The following is a 15,772-nucleotide window of genomic DNA, read 5'->3' as shown; positions in this document are numbered from 1 at the left end:
TTCCCTGTGAGTCTCCTTCCTGAGTCAGGTGAGGCGTGATGGGAGGAGTGAGTTCCTGGAAGCTGATAGCAGAGTTTATCATTAGTTTGTAAACGAGATGACCATTTGTTTTTTACTTTCAAGCATTCTCACACCAAACAGGAATCCTGAATTCCCAAGGGTTGGCAACTTTTTGTAAAGAATTGTATTATTTAATCAACTCCTTGTGGTAACAGGTGGAAAGAATGTCTTTGCTCTGACATCAATGTTAACTTTTGGGAGTGATACCGTGGCTGTGGTTAAGATGTGCTGCATTTTGTATCCGACCTGCAGGTAAAACCACTGTGACCCAGTCAGTTTCAGATTCACTCAAGGCTGTTCTCTTGAAGTCACCACCCTCTTGCATCAGCCAGTGGAGGAAAATCTTTGATGATGAACCAACTATCATTAGAAGAGCTTTTTACTCTTTGGGCAACTATATCGTGGCTTCTGAAATAGCTAAAGAATCTACCAAATCGCCTGTGATTGTAGACAGGTGGGCATAAAGATGCGTTGAATTCGGCATTTTCTTCCTAACATATAAGTAGTGTGTATGTGTGTGTGTGTGTACATATACATGCAAGTACACAATAGTGTTTAAGACAAAGTGTATTATGATAATAACAGGAATAATGTTTGTGATTTATTAATCACTTACACCATTGGCTGGCATTTTGCTAAAGACATTATACATACTATACTAACATCTGGAACAACTACTACATAGATACTAAAATTACTGATGAGAAACACAGGTCTTAGAAAAGTTAAGTAACTTGCCAAAGTGACAGAGCTAGAAATAGCATATGGGGGATATTAACAAAAGTCTCTGCTTCACAAATCAAGCTTTCAGTGGTTCATTTGTTTATTGGCTTATTCAACAAACATATATTGGAAATCTACCATTTGCCAAAGACAGTTCTCAATTTCGAGGATTCGGTGGTAAATGAGCTAGGCAGTGCCCTGCTTTCATGGAGCAAACATTCTGTTGAAGGAGAAGGTAATAATCAAGCATATAGATACATAAGGTAATATCAGAGAGTGATAAATACTATAAAGAGGAGAGATCAAGGTCGTGTGGTGGAGGATGGCTAACCCCCCACTAGATGTGACTTAGGAAGGCCTGCGTGAGGGGGTACCAGTGGTCTGAGCTCTGAATGACCAAAGAGAGACACACCTGAAAATCCTGGAGTAAAAGCTTTGTGGGAGAGGGGTCAGCAAAAGCAAAGTGTAGAGACGGGAAAATGCGAACACATTCCAGGGCTAGAAACAGGCCATCGTGAGGAAAACATGTGGACGAGGGGCTGCTTTCTGGATGGATAAAAAGGCAGAGACAGGTCAGCAGGGTCTGTGGCTGTGATAAAAGAGTGTGGAATTTGTTCTGAGTGCAGAGGGGGGCCTTTGGGAGGTTTCAGATAATAGAGTGACAGAAGCTGAGTTATATTTTGAAATTTCATATGTAAGAAGTAGCTTAAAAGTGCTACAAAAATGGACAAAGGGAACGGCAGGCAAGTCCTACTAGGAATGGAAATTCAAACGACGATGAGAGCCCGTTTTACTCTCATCAGGTTGGTGAGAACTCATTAGAAAAGTCTGATAGCCCAGAGTTGGAGATGATGTGGGTTGATGGAAACTCACATGGTGCTGGTGGGAGTGGGCACCTGTAGGGTGACTTGGGGAGCAATTTGAGAAGATTGCTTCCACTTCCTGAAGAAATACAGTTTGTTTCAGCTTTGTTCATAATATTGAAAAACTTGAAAAACCAAAGGCATCAGCAGAAGAAAGGGTAAATTAATACTGGCATATACTTATAAAATGGAGCACCGAACAGCCATATGCGCTCGTAGGATGCATCAATGTGCCTAAGTTACAAAACTGTAATTTCAAATGAAAGAAATCAACTTGCAGAAAGATATTCAGTAGAACACATGCAAAATAATATAAAACATAATACCAAAAAAGGGATGGAAGGATGTTGAACACCAAATTTAGGAGAGTGCTGTCCCTTGGGAAAAAGAGAGAAATGCAGTTGGTGGGGAGTACCAAAGGGCTTCAGTTGCAGGTGAATTCGTCCTTAACATGACTGCAGTGTACATCTTGTTCTTGCTGCAATTTGACTTATTTTTGGAAAGATGAGCAGTTGCACTGAAGCCTGACAAGTGTTCAGGGAGGAGCACTAATTATAAATGGAAATCTCAAGGAATTTAAAAAAGTGAACATGTTCAAGTACATCCTGCACCCAGGTCGTGACTTAGAACCTTACTCCACCCTGTAAGTTCCTTCCCTCCCAGTCACGACCCATCCTCCCGCCCGTGGGAACCATGACCCTGACTCCGTCACCGTAGGTTAGTTCTGCGTGTTCTTGAACTCTCTACAAGCAGATAGACATTGACTGCTGTTTGCATCTGCCTTCCTTCACGCCACCTGTGAGAATCGTCCCTGTTGCCATGACCATTCTTTTACACAACTTTGGTGCCCACGTGTGTTACCAAACCAGGTTCGATGTTCCCCAAGCCAAACACTGAGACTCTTGTTTGCAGCAGAGAAAGGGTTCATTCATAAGGCCGCAAGCAAGGAGACGGCAGAGCACATCTCAAATCTGCCTTCCCCAAAGCAAGGGGCTTGATATTTATGGGACGAAGAAGCAGAGTGGTCTGAGGCGTGGGAAGCCTGGGGAAAGGTGACTGGACCTAAGAAAAAGTGTGTGGTGGTGAGTGGTGGTGGGGAAGATGAAAACCGTACAAAGTAGTTAGAAGGCCTTTGCTGTCATCTAAGCTATAATGCCAGTGGGTACTCTTAACTTTGGGGATGGCAAGATAGTGATTTCAAAGTTGGCAAGTTACAAGGAATCCTAGACAAGGGTAAGACATTGCTTTCCTTTGTGGGACTTCTTCACCTGTGGGATCCACCCTATTGTTAAAGTCCTTGGATTTACCATATTGATATATATATATATATATATATATATATATTTATTTATTTATTTGTTAGTCTCTCTTTATTTCAAGGAGATAGACTAGGCTTTTCCTAATAAAGTGTGACTTCATAAGGCACATTACTTCCTAGGATTTCCAAAAATCCTGGAGCAGCACGGGTTTCTGCATGTAGGCAGACACTTATTCTCTGCATCCTGTTTCCTAATCTCTTCAAAGATGATATTCTTTATCCCTTCCCTGCTGACCAGAATTTGAAAAAAGAACAGATACATGTATATGTATAACTGAATCACCATGCTGTACACCTGAAACTAACACAACGTTATTCATCAACTATACTCCAATACAGAATAAAAATCAAAAGACTTGTGGTGAATATCCAATGAGTTGATGAAGGTGGACGTGCTTTGAAAATAGCACATTGCTATAAAAATATAAAGCATTATTTTATAAGTGATGTATAATGTGTCAACAAATTGCATTTGATTTGAGCTAATGTGGTTTCCCTATGGCAGGAATGGAGAATGCTAAATAATGAGTCTGAAATTGATGGCCAGAGGGTATGATTATTTAAAATGAGCAGCAGTGTTGTCAGTGAGAGAACTCTGGCTTGCAGAACAGGGCTCCCATTCTTCCCTGATTTTTCTTCTTTATGTCTGTGAATTGTCTGCAATTTTTTTTCTTTAAAGAGATAATGCTAGATCACCTTGTCAGATGAGAAGAAAAGAGCAGTTATTTGTTGTCTGGATGGGTTTTGTTCATGTTTAAAGATTTTAAGGAAATCCATTTTAGACAACACCATCATCTAGCTGAAAAAAGAAGGGAGATGGAGTAATTTTTGATGGTGACTGCGGTTAAGGTTGGCAACTTAATCACCCTCATTACCTTTAAAAAATCTATTCTTGCTGATGGTTTTTCTACAATAAAGAAGGCTTTTTACATTTAGATGATATCAGCCTCTGTATTCATAGCTAAGTATTTAATTCAGTGAACACGGAGCATGTGCAAAATGCAGTGTAAATTGTAGTTTTGTTGCCAAGAAGAAGAAAACCTGGACCTGCTTGGGTTTATTCAGCTTGGGAGACAAGATGTATCTGGTTGAGAAGGTGAAAGTACAAGTTTGTGAGTGATTAAAAGTCTGGTAAGTGATACATAGGAATGGCCCCAGGCAGAATTCAAGGCGCTAGCAGCTACACTGGCCACGCTTTTGGAGGTGGAAAAGGGCTTTGAAGAATGAATGATATTAGAATTGATCAGCCCCCAAATTAATTTTTTACCTTTGTTCTTTTCAGTATTCTCTGTATTGTATTATCATAATTTGAAATCTTGCAGCTTTAGTGTCCAATAAGAATTAAATATTGCCTTATAATGACAGTGTGATACATTTCTTTTTTGAATTTTATTTTATTTATTTTTTTATACAGCAGGTTCTTATTAGTTATCCATTTTATACATATTAGTGTATGTATGTCAATCCCAATCTCCCAATTCAAGTGTGATACATTTTTAAAAAGCACTTGACTATTTTTGTAAAAACTATGGGAGGAAAACAAAGCTTTCATGATTTTCATTTTCCAGAAGAGGAATTTGAGACTTAACCAATGTACACAAAGCAAGTAGGTGGCAGAGAGTAAAACAATACACAGCTTGGATAACACTCTGCATTTATTTTGTAGATAAAGGACCAGTATGTCCTTTTCACTGTGAAAAGCAGTTCAAATCTAAAGTGATTAAGAATTTAGGATTTTAAAACAGTACAGGAAGTAAATTGAAAATACAGACAAGGATGGGGCCATGGGTGCCTCTCGACATTGGGATGTTTATAATTGTTTCATAAATGTTTTTGTAGGTGTTAGTGCTTTGATACTGGATTTGGAGTTTTGCATTTCGTCACTTAAAATTGGAATATGACATGAACAGGGCAAGAGTGTAATAAACTATGCCAATCAATAAAATAATTCTAATTCATTTATTCCTACATCCAAAAAACATTATTAGTTGCATACCTATTGTGTGCCAGATGCTGGTTTCAGATTTTGGAATACAGAGATGACTGAAAAATGAATTATCTAATGGAGGAGATGAAAGAGAGAAACTTGTACACAACTGGCTCTAATTTAGAATAAGTCCTTCAGTAGAGCTGAGTAGGAAGGGCATTGAGAGCCCAGAGGAGGAAACAGTGAATCCTGCTGGGGTCTGCCTCTGCATGGCCTGCCGAAGGAAGAGGAGGCACTTTGCTGCCTGAGACCTTCATTCCAGCCGGAGGAAAAGTGTGAAGACAGACCCCCATGGAAGAGCGTGCCTGGGTCCACACTGGGAAGAGGCTTGTGTCTTAGATGGAGGCTGAAAGTTTTCTGGCAGGTGGTAGAAAGCCATTGGGCTTTTTTTTTTTTTTTTTTGCCGTGTGCGGACCTCTCACTGTTGTGGCCCTTCCCGTTGCGGAGCACAGGCTCAGTGGCCATGGCTCACGGGCCCAGCCGCTCCGCAGCATGTGGGATCTTCCCGGACCAGGGCACGAACCCGTGTCCTCTGCATTAGCAGGCGGACTCTCAACCACTGCGCCACCAGCGAAGCCCCATTGGGCTTTTTGAAAGAGTGGGCTGATTTGATTTTCTTTGATGGTTGCGATTTTCTTTTCCTCTCTTCAAAGCATTTTTTAAGATCAGCCGGTCAAGAGTGACCGCTGTCACTCAGGGAGGACATTCACAGAGTTTCAGAGATTTTATCTGGGTTTATTTCTCTTTCTGATCCATACAGTTGCAACTGGATGACTGGAGAGCTGGGAAAGACAAAGGCCTCCTATCCAGGGTTCCTAGAATGCAGATTTCATCAGCAAGTCCAATTTCTTTTATTTTTCATTTATTTATTTTTAAAATTGAAGTCAATTTACAAGGTTGTGTTAATTTTTGCCATACAGCAAAGTGACGCAGTTATACATATATATATATTTACATTCTTTTTTTTATATTCTTTTCCATGACGGTTTATCACAGGATATTGAATATAATTCCCTTGCTCTACAGTAGGATCTTGTTGTTTATCCACCCTATATATAATAGTTTGCATCTGCTAATCCCCAACTCCCACTCCATCCCTCCCCAACTCCACCCCCTTGGCAACCACTAGTCAGTTCTCTGTGTCTGTGAGTCTGTTTCTGTTTCATAGACAGGTTCATTTGTGTCATATTTTAGATTCCACGTATAAGTGATATCATATGGTATTTTTCTTTCTCTTTCTGACTTACTGCACTTAGTATGATAATCTCTAGTTGCATCCATGTAGCTGCAAATGGCATTATTTCATTCTTTTTTATGGCTGAGTAGTATTCCATTGTATATATGTACCACATCTTTATCCATTCCTCTGTTGTTGGACGTTTAGGTTGTTTCCATGTCTTGTCAGCAAGTTCAGTTTTTTATTTTGTGTGTGTGTGTGTGTTACGCAGGCCTCTCACTGTTGTGGCCTCTCCCGTTGCGGAGCACAGGCTCCGGACGCGCAGGCTCAGCGGCCATGGCTCACGGGCCCAGCCGCTCCGTGGCATGTGGGATCTTCCCGGACCGGGGCACGAACCAGTGTCCCCTGCATCAGCAGGCGGACTCTCAACCACTGCGCCACCAGGGAAGCCCAGCAAGTTCAGTTTTAAAACATTGTAGGAACTGAATGGGCCTGCAGATTTTTGTTTGGCCAAGATACAGCATTAAATACCAGTGGACTACCGAACAAATCTACCATCCCATGCCAACCTGCCATCACAAAAGAAAGCATCCTGCAAGGCCAAGGCAACAGAGTAGTCCCACAATACATGCAGTTTTAACTGAGTAAATGGAGCTCTGGGTGGTGTGCACTGGATTCTTATTGTGGTTGTTGATTTTAACTTATTTTTACATTTTATAAATACTTTAAAAAATAAGATTTAGTTTTACCTCTTTAATGTGTACAGTACTAGGACAAGTTCAGCAGAGCCATCTCTGGTTTCAGCGTCCTCAGCAGCTGGTTTTCAGGTGCTCCCTTGACTTCCTCTGTGGACAGGGAACTCACTACCGCTTTCCTTCTCAGGTACTGGCACAGCACGGCCACCTACGCCATAGCCACTGAGGTAAGTGGGGGTCTCCAGCACCTGCCTCCTGCCCATCACTCTATGTACCAGTGACCCAGGGACCTGCTCAAACCCGACCTGGTCCTGTTGCTCACCATGAGTCCCGAGGAGAGGATGCAGAGGATCGAGGGCCGGGGCATGGAGAGGACCAAGGAGGAGGCTGAACTGGAGGCCAACAGCATATTTCGTCAAAAGTAGGTGTCTCGATGCCATGTGAGGGGCAGGGGTCCCTGGCTGTGGCGACGATCCAGAAACAGCACTGACTCTGGTAAAGTGGAGGACATGACACGGTTCCCATTTTCCAAACCTGAGAGGCAGTATCCTCCAAGTTAGATTCACTCCTTTCAATGGGATTGTTCCATGGGGCCACTGCGTGGTGGTTTTATAGCCACAGGATATCTGACTGGGGATCAGACCTCCTTCCTAGTCTTTCTAGTCCTGGCTGTGCCAGCACCAGCGTGAACCTGAGTGAGACAATACACTTTTCTGGGTCATCGTAACAGAATGGTCACAAGCACTGTCTGACGGCCTCACAGTGACTTTTACCCGTTAGGGGCTCACTGTGTGTCAGGCATTTTACTTCTGATGCTCTGTAACCCTTGCAAGGATAATGTTAGCTGTACTTCACAGTTTATAAAACTGAGGCTCAAAGATTAAGTGATTTGTCTACAACTTGCATATCTACTGAGTAGTAGAACTGGGTTTAAATTCAAGACCTTTCTGATTTTAAGGCAGTGCTTTCATTTTCATTAGAAAGCTATGAACACAATAGCAGGAGTGTCCGGACCATCTTACTGCTTCACGGCTGACTAAATTACTTCTGTAGGACTGGTTTGAAAAGCCAAAACAGAATTGTTGATATAAATAAACACTGATAGCACTGTTATCCTAACTTATGCTGTTATAACATAAATAATTAACCACTCAGCTGTGTGCAGAGAAACCATGTCAAAGGGTTGACTGGTTGGTATTAATTCAGTTAAACTTCACAGCAAACTTGCAAGGAAGGCATTATTTCCGTCCTCGCTTCACAGATGAGGAAACTGAGGCACAGGTGGGAAAGAAATGTGGCATGTTCTCCTAGCTGGTAGGTGGTGAGGCAGAGCTATGGCCCCAGACCATTGTCGACTAAAAAATATTCACAGCCTAAAAGTTGAGAGTTATGTTTTATTTGGCGGGAATTTTTAGGACTTCAAGCCCGGGAGGCAGCATCTCAAGTAACCCTGAGAGAACTGCTCCGAGGAGGTGACAGGAGAGCTAGGACACATAAGAGTTTTGCAACAAAGGACAGGTAGTCTGAATGTCAGAAGATTATTGTTAATTAAAGAAAACCAGATAAGTCAAGTTAAGGAATTTAGCGTTTTTCTGTGTGTGGGAAGATGCAAGAGTCTGGGGTCACTGAAATCATTCCTTTGAAAGCACCTCAGCTATCTGGGGCCAGTATCCTGTGCTTTCCCATCCTGAGTTCCCTCAGGGCTCACCTTAGGGAGTAGCTGCAGTCTGATGGCTGCTAGATGGCAGGTATTCTTTTCCTTCCTGAGTTCCCTCAGGGCTCACCAGCTCACCAGCCGTGGTGGCTGCAATCGCTGATGACTGGGACATCCTTTGTTTACTGATAATGGCGGGAAATATTCCATTTCTCACCATCTACTCTGAGGACTTTTTTTTTAATAATTTCTATTGGAGTATAGTTGCTTTACAATGTTGTGTTAGTTTCTGCTGTACAGCAAACTGAATCAGTTATACATATACGTACATCCACTCTTCTTTAGATTGTGTTCCCATATAGGTCATTATAGAGCATTGAGTAGAGTTCCCTGTGCTATACAGTAGGCTCTTATTAATTAGCTGTTTTATATATAGTAGTGTGTATATGTCACTCCCAATCTCCCAGTTTATCCCTCCCACCCCTTACCCACTGGTAACTATAAGTTTCTTTTCTACATCTGTGAGTCTATTTCTGTTTTGTAAGTAGGTTCATTTGTACCATTTTTTTTTTTTAGATTCCACATAGAAGCGATATCATATGGTATTTGTCTTTCTCTGTCTGACTTCCCTCAGTGTAACAATCTCGAGGTCCATCCATGTCGCTGCAAATGGCATTATTTCATTCTTTTATATGGCTGAGTCCGGGTGCTTGTTTTAACCGCAGAGCTCCAGAGTTTTGGTCATATAATCTGAAACCAGGCACCTCAGATTGGGATTTGAACCCAAGAGGCTGGGACTCGAACCCGGCCAAAACCCACAGTCTCCAACTGAGATCACACACCTGGTTTCAGGACTTAATGAGGCTCAGGTTCTTGATGTCTCATCACAGAAAGAATTCAGTGACAGACAGAGTGATAGGTAAGAAGTGGATTTATTTAGAGAGAAACACACTCCACAGTCAAACTGTGGGCCATCTCAGAAGGTGAGAAAGGCACCAGGATATGGGGTTGTCAGTTTTTATAGGGGTGGGTAATTTCATAGGCTAATGAGCGGGAGGAGTATTCCGGCTATTTCAGGAGGGGGCGGGGATTTCCAGGAGCTGGGCCACCACCCGCTTTTTGATCCTTATGGTAGACTTTGGAACTGTCATGGTGCCTGTGGGTGTGTCATTTAGCCTGCTGATTTGTCACAGTGAGCGTATACTGAGGTCCAGTGGAACTTGACTTGTCTGCCATCTTGGGCCCATTTGGTTCTAATCAGTTTATGTCATGTCCTCGGGCTATGTCGTTCTTTCAAAGGCTGTGCCCTGCCCACTTCCCTCCTGTTTCAAATCAGCCCCGGCTATTCTGTACACACCAAGGCTAGCTAAGACTGGAAGGAGAGGTAGAATTCTAGTGCGATTGTAGAAGACTCCTAAGTGAAAACAATGTATATGCCAAGGACCTCTGGCTTCTGTGAAATCCTTCAGGGGGCAGACTCTGGAGGAATTTGCCATTGGGCAGCTTAGTTAATCTCTTTGAGCCTTTGCTCCTTTCTCTGCAAAATGGGGGTGGATGACATTGATTCTCCTCCTGAAGTTACTCTGAATACGAAACGAGAAGACCATGCAGGATGCTAATGCTTGGCAGATAAAAGGTTTTGAGTAAATGCAAGCTATTAAACATTATTATTAATTTCTCATTTATGAAACTAAATGTATCGGATGTCTGCTGTATGCAAAGCGAGTTGCCTGGGTGGCGGAAGTGCGATAAACCAGATGGGGACCTGGCTTCAAGCTGTCTATATTATGGTAGGAAAATAACATTTGCGTAAAGAGCCGTGTTAACAAATGGGCCAACTCTTTTCATTCTGCCTGTCTCCAGGGTAGAAGTGTCCTACCAGCGGATGGAGAACCCTGGCTGCCACGTGGTTGATGCCAGCCCTTCAAGAGAAAGGGTCCTCCAGATGGTGTTAAGCGAGATCCAAAATAATTGCAATTAATTGTAGTTCCTCTGGGCCAGGAGACACATTTTACTAGATTTGATGTTGTTTGATACATCTAAGCCCACGACTGGTTATGCAGTTTTCCCAGATTTCAGTTGCATGAGCTTGTCGTGTGGCAGAAGGTGGGACATTTCGATTTTACCTGAACCACTGTTCTCACTTCTGCCCGATGGACCCATCGGGACTGAGACTGGGCACATTCCAGTGAGAGACGGTGATCGCTTTCTGCCAAGTATAACAAACGTTTTCTTGGAACAGATTTTCAACTACACCCCTACCAAATCCTTCCAAGGGTTGTCTCCCCTAGAAAGCATGAGGTGGACAGAAGCAACCGAGAAGACCTTCCAGATCAGCAGAAGCTCCTCCAGCCTCTCCTGCACCTGTACTGCTGGCTCCCGGGTGAGATCTTGGGGATGTGCTCGGAGCTGGTTTCCTCCCAGTCCAGCCACACTCCGTCTTTGTGAGCTCAGCCCCGATTCTTAGAGCCAACCACTCCTGAAGAACGTGTCTGTGTGTCCTGGCTGTCGGAAGACCCTCCCACAGACCCATCTTGTGGGTGGGGGACACTGACCAAGAAGGCATCTGACTTGTGTCTGAGGCTTACAGCCCCTGAGAGGCCAATGCTCTGAATACAAATACACCAGCAGTCCTTGGATTCTATTCTGCTTAGTTACTTTCCTCTTCTTTCCTCTGAAAACATGGCTTTGGATAGAATGAGTGTTTTGCACCGAAGTAGATGCATTAAACTTAGCGAATCCAGCAACGTACTTATACTGCTGTTTATGTCTTGTTTGTCCTCAGTGTAGGGGCTGTGCTTTACTAATCAGAATTGAAGACAAGAAGCTGAATGCAATGCTTGTTGTGTATTTTCATCAGACAGGTTTAATTTATCTTACTGAGTAAGCACAGTGGATCCTGGAATGGGATTTCTCAGTGAATTTATCTTGCACTTGAATGTCTTATGGTTACACGTGAAATCAGTGTTGAGATCTGTTTGGCTAGGAAAAAAAAAGAGCTGAGAAAAGAGGAAACTTAATAGTTACGGGGCCTTGGATGAGTCATTTAGCATCATGTAATTTGATCTAAAAAGTGATAGCGATTCTTCATTTGTCTTAAGGAGTTGACTGAACCAGGCGATTACTTAAAATTCCTTCCAGTTCTAAGATAGATTGAATCTGTGAATTATTTTAGGGAAATGTCTAAAGAAGACATTTCCCCAAAATAATTAAATTTATGGCATTAACAGGTTTATCACATGGACTCTTAAATTATAATAAAGTTTCTATTAACTCTATCATATTATTTTTCAAAACAACTATAGGTGGTTTATACATAATATATGTACCTATGTAAAGATGTACTTTCAGTTGAAAATATTTTTTAAAGCTGATAAATTGTGTTTGGGTCCTTTAAGATGTGATATCTAATTATGCTCTTGGTGTTATTCACTTTAAACACTTTGAAAAGTTTATGCTGGCAGCCTAGAAACACAAACATTTAATGCTTTCTTTATGTCTCTTGCCAATGAATAAACTTGCTGTGATTTTCTAACCTATGCTGTTGTCACAGTGTGTGTTGGTTTTTCTGAAGGGGCTCCCCCAATGAGGCTTTTGTACAGGAGGGGATTTGGGGTTAAAGAAGTGAAAAGGTGTGAATTTGTGGTCACAGTGCTTTCAGAGGAAGAGGAGGGCATTTTTGTTTTGTTTTAAACGGCATTTCAAGAAAGTGCAATTCCTTCCTCATTGCAGGTATTAAAGGGATTTTCTCCCCTAATCCAATAAGAAACAATTCTTCATACACTTGCGCTCTCTATACACTGTAATACGTATAAGATTACTGAGTATGGGAACAGACAGCGTCTCCTACCCAGAAACCGATGACAAGGCATCATTTGCTTGGCTTTGTTTCATTACCAGGTTTGTTTCTGTTCCTGTAATAGACCTTTAGTGTCCCAAATATTTATTCTTCATCTTTTCCACAGCAGTAGAACTTTGAGCCCGACACGTGGCTGCCAAGAATTATGAGTACATTTCCAAGGCTCCCTTACAGCTGGAGTGGCCAAGGGACCACTTACAGGTTCTTCCTGTGAGCAGAAGGGACATCAGGAATGTCAGGGGGAGGGTGTCCCTCTCTCCTTTTAACCTGCTTGGTATTCAGCGATGGTGGTGAGGCATTTGGGGACCGAGTGATGAGGGTGACACTATGCAGATGGAGAATGGGGACGGCCTTCACTTAGGAAAAGTCAATAAGGAATGGGTATGGAAGTGTCTGGAGTTCCATCCTAGAGGGCGTGTCCACCTGGGGACACAGCTTCTGTGCACAAAGCTCAATATCCACCTTCTCCATTTGCTTCCCCTTTCAGTGGCAGGTGTCTGTTTCTTTTGCTCCTTTTGTTTGTTCCATTTTCTACAGCAGAATCCCCCTTTTTGCTGACTCTTCTCTCTGTGAAATGTCTCTCTTTTCTAGAAGCCGTTGTGAAGCATCTTAAAAATGTTTAGACCCTGGTATCTTTTTGGAATATGTACCGAGGAAATGATCAGTGATGCACATAGAAATGTTTTATCATATCTGCATAATGTCCTTCGTAATGTGCAGACAGACCCACCTTGTTTTGTTGTCCTTTGCCTTCCTGAGCTTCACAGTACACTTATTTACAAACTGAACGTTGGAGGCAACCCTGCGTTGAGCAAATCCATTGGCACCATTTTTCCCACAGAATTTGCTCACTTTGTGTCTCTGTGTCACGTTTTGGTAATTCTCACAGTCCATCAAACTGTTTCATTATTATTATATTTGTTTTGGTGATCTGTAATCAGTGATCTTTGAGGTTATTATTGTCATTGTTTTGGGATGCCACAAACCACACCCACATAAGACAGTGAACTTAATCAGTAAATGTTGTGTCTGATGTGATTACTCCACTCACTGGCCTTTCCCTCATTTCTCTCCCTTTCCTTGGGCCTCCCTATTGCCTGAGACACAAAATTATTGAAATCAGGCCAATTAATAACCTTGCAATGGCCTCTAAGTGTTCAAGTGAAAGGAAGAGTTGCATGTCTCTCACCTTAAATCAAAATTTAGAAAGGATGAAGCTTAGTGAGGAAGCCATGTCAAAAGGCCAAGATAGGTCAAAAACTAGGCCTCTTGTACCAAACAGCCAAGTTATGAATGCAAAAAAAGAGAAGTTCTTGAGGGAAATTAAAAGTGCTACTGCAGTGGATACATGAAGGAGAAGAAAGCAAAACAGCTGTCTTGCTGCTATGGAGACAGTGTGAGCGGTCTGGATGGAAGATCAAACCAGCCACAACATTCCCTTGAACCAAAGCGTAATCCAGAGCAAGGCCCTAACTCTCTTCAATTCTATGAAGGCTGAGAGAGACGAGGAAGCTGCAGAAGAACATTTTGAAGCTAGCAGAGGTTGGTTCATGAGGTTTAAGGAAAGAAGCCATGTCTGTGTAACAACAAAGTGCAAAGTGAAGCAGCAAGTGCTGATGTAGAAGCTGCAGCAAGTTATCCAGAAGGTTTAACTAAGATAATTAATGACAGTGGCTGTATGAAACAACAGATCTTCAATGTAGATGAAACAGCCTTCTATTGAAAGAAGATGCCATCTGGGACTTTCTTAGCTGGAGAGGAGAAGTCAATGCCTGGCTTCAAAACTCCAAAGGACAGGCTGACTCTTTTTAGGGGCTCATGCAGGTGGTGACTTGAAGTTGAAGCCAATATTTATTTACCATTCTGAAAATCCCAGGGCCCTTAAGAGTTATGCTAAATCTACTCTGCCTGTGTTCTGTAAATGGAACAACAAAGCCTGGATGACAGATCATCTGTTTACTGAATATTTTTAAGCCTACTGTTGAGATCTACTACTCAGGAAAAAAAAAAAATCTTTCAAAATATTACTGCTGGGAATTCCCTGGCAGTCCAGTGGTTAAGACTTGGTGCTTTCACTGCTGTGGGCCCAGGTTCAGTCCCTGGTCGGGGAACTATGATCCCATAAGCCACGTGGCTTGTCCAAAAAAAATAAAATAAAATTTCTGCTCATTGACAGTAAATCTGGTTATCCAAAGAGCTCTGATGGAGCTGTACAATGAGACGAATGTTGTTGTCATGCCTGCTAACACAACATCCATTCTGCAGCCCATGGATCAAGGAGACTTTCAAGTCTTATTATTTATTTATTTATTAACATCTTTATTGGAGTATAATTGCTTTACAATGGTGTGTTAGTTTCTGCTTTCCAACAAAGTGAATCAGCTATACATATACATCTGTCCCCATATCTCTTCCCTCTTGTGTCTCCCTCCCTCCCAACCTCCCTATCCCACCCCTCTAGGTGGTCACAAAGCACCGAGCTGATCTCCCTGTGCTATGCGGCTGCTTCCCACTAGCTATCTATTTTACGTTTGGTAGTGTATATATGTCCATGCCACTCTCTCACTTTGTCCCAACTTACCCTTCCCCCTCCCCATATCCTCAAGTCCATTCTTTAGTAGGTTTGCCTCTTTATTCCAGTCTTGCCCCTAGGTTCTTCATGACCATTTTTTTTTTTTTGGATTCCATATATATGCGTTAGCATATTTGTTTTTCTTTTTCTGACTTACTTCACTCTGTATGACAGACTCTAGGTCCATCGACCTGACTACAAGCAACTCAATTTCGTTTCTTTTTATGGCTGAGTAATATTCCATTGTGTATATGTGCCACATCAAAAATATGGAACGCTTCATGAATTTGCCTGTCATCCTTGTGCAGGGGCCATGCTAATCTTTGTATCGTTCCAATTTTAGTATATGTGCTGCCAAAGCGAGCACAAGTCTTATTATTTAAGGAATACATTTCATAAGGCTATAGCTGCCATAGACAGTGATTTCTCTGATGGATCTGGGCAAAGTAAACTGAAAACCTCCTGGAAAGAACTCACCATTCTAGATGCCATTAAGAACATTCATGAGTAATGGGAAGAGGCCAAAACACCCACATTCACAGGGGTTTGGAAGAAGTTGGTTCCAATCTGCATGGATGTCTTTGAGGGGTTTAGAACTTCAGGGGGGAAGCATCTTAGGATGTGGTGGACACAGCAAGAGAACTAGAATTAGAAGTGGGGCCTGAGGATGGGACTGAATTACTGCAATCTCATGGTAAAACTTGAGTGGATGAAGAGCTACTTCTATTGGTGGGCAAAGAAAGTGTTTTTTTGAGATGGACTCTACTCCTGGTGAAGATGCTGTGAAGACTGTTGAAACTACAACAAAGGGTTTAGAATATTACATGGACTTAGCTGATAAAGCAGTGACAGCGTTGGAGAGCA

At 42.2% G+C, this 15,772-nt stretch overlaps 1 long non-coding RNA gene and 1 other non-coding gene across 2 annotated transcripts; one reads left to right on the top strand and one right to left on the bottom strand.

The window, feature by feature from the left end:
* Positions 1-309: 309 nt before the first annotated feature.
* On the top strand, positions 310-12,016 carry LOC114898913. The gene is made up of 3 exons (XR_003794483.1): positions 310-514; positions 7,011-7,244; positions 10,341-12,016. It is a non-coding gene; the product is annotated as an uncharacterized LOC114898913 (long non-coding RNA).
* Positions 12,017-15,171: 3,155 nt separating this feature from the next.
* Positions 15,172-15,275, bottom strand: LOC114898951. Its single transcript, XR_003794492.1, has one exon. It is a non-coding gene; the product is annotated as a U6 spliceosomal RNA (small nuclear RNA).
* Positions 15,276-15,772: the final 497 nt, after the last annotated feature.

This window comes from Monodon monoceros, unplaced genomic scaffold, assembly GCF_005190385.1.
Source record: "Monodon monoceros isolate NGI ecotype Baffin Bay Population unplaced genomic scaffold, NGI_Narwhal_1 Contig2887_ctg1, whole genome shotgun sequence".
NCBI classification, from domain to species: Eukaryota; Metazoa; Chordata; class Mammalia; order Artiodactyla; family Monodontidae; genus Monodon; species Monodon monoceros.
The sequence above is the reverse complement of the archived record's forward strand: the minus strand, read 5'-3'. Positions and strand labels throughout refer to the sequence as shown.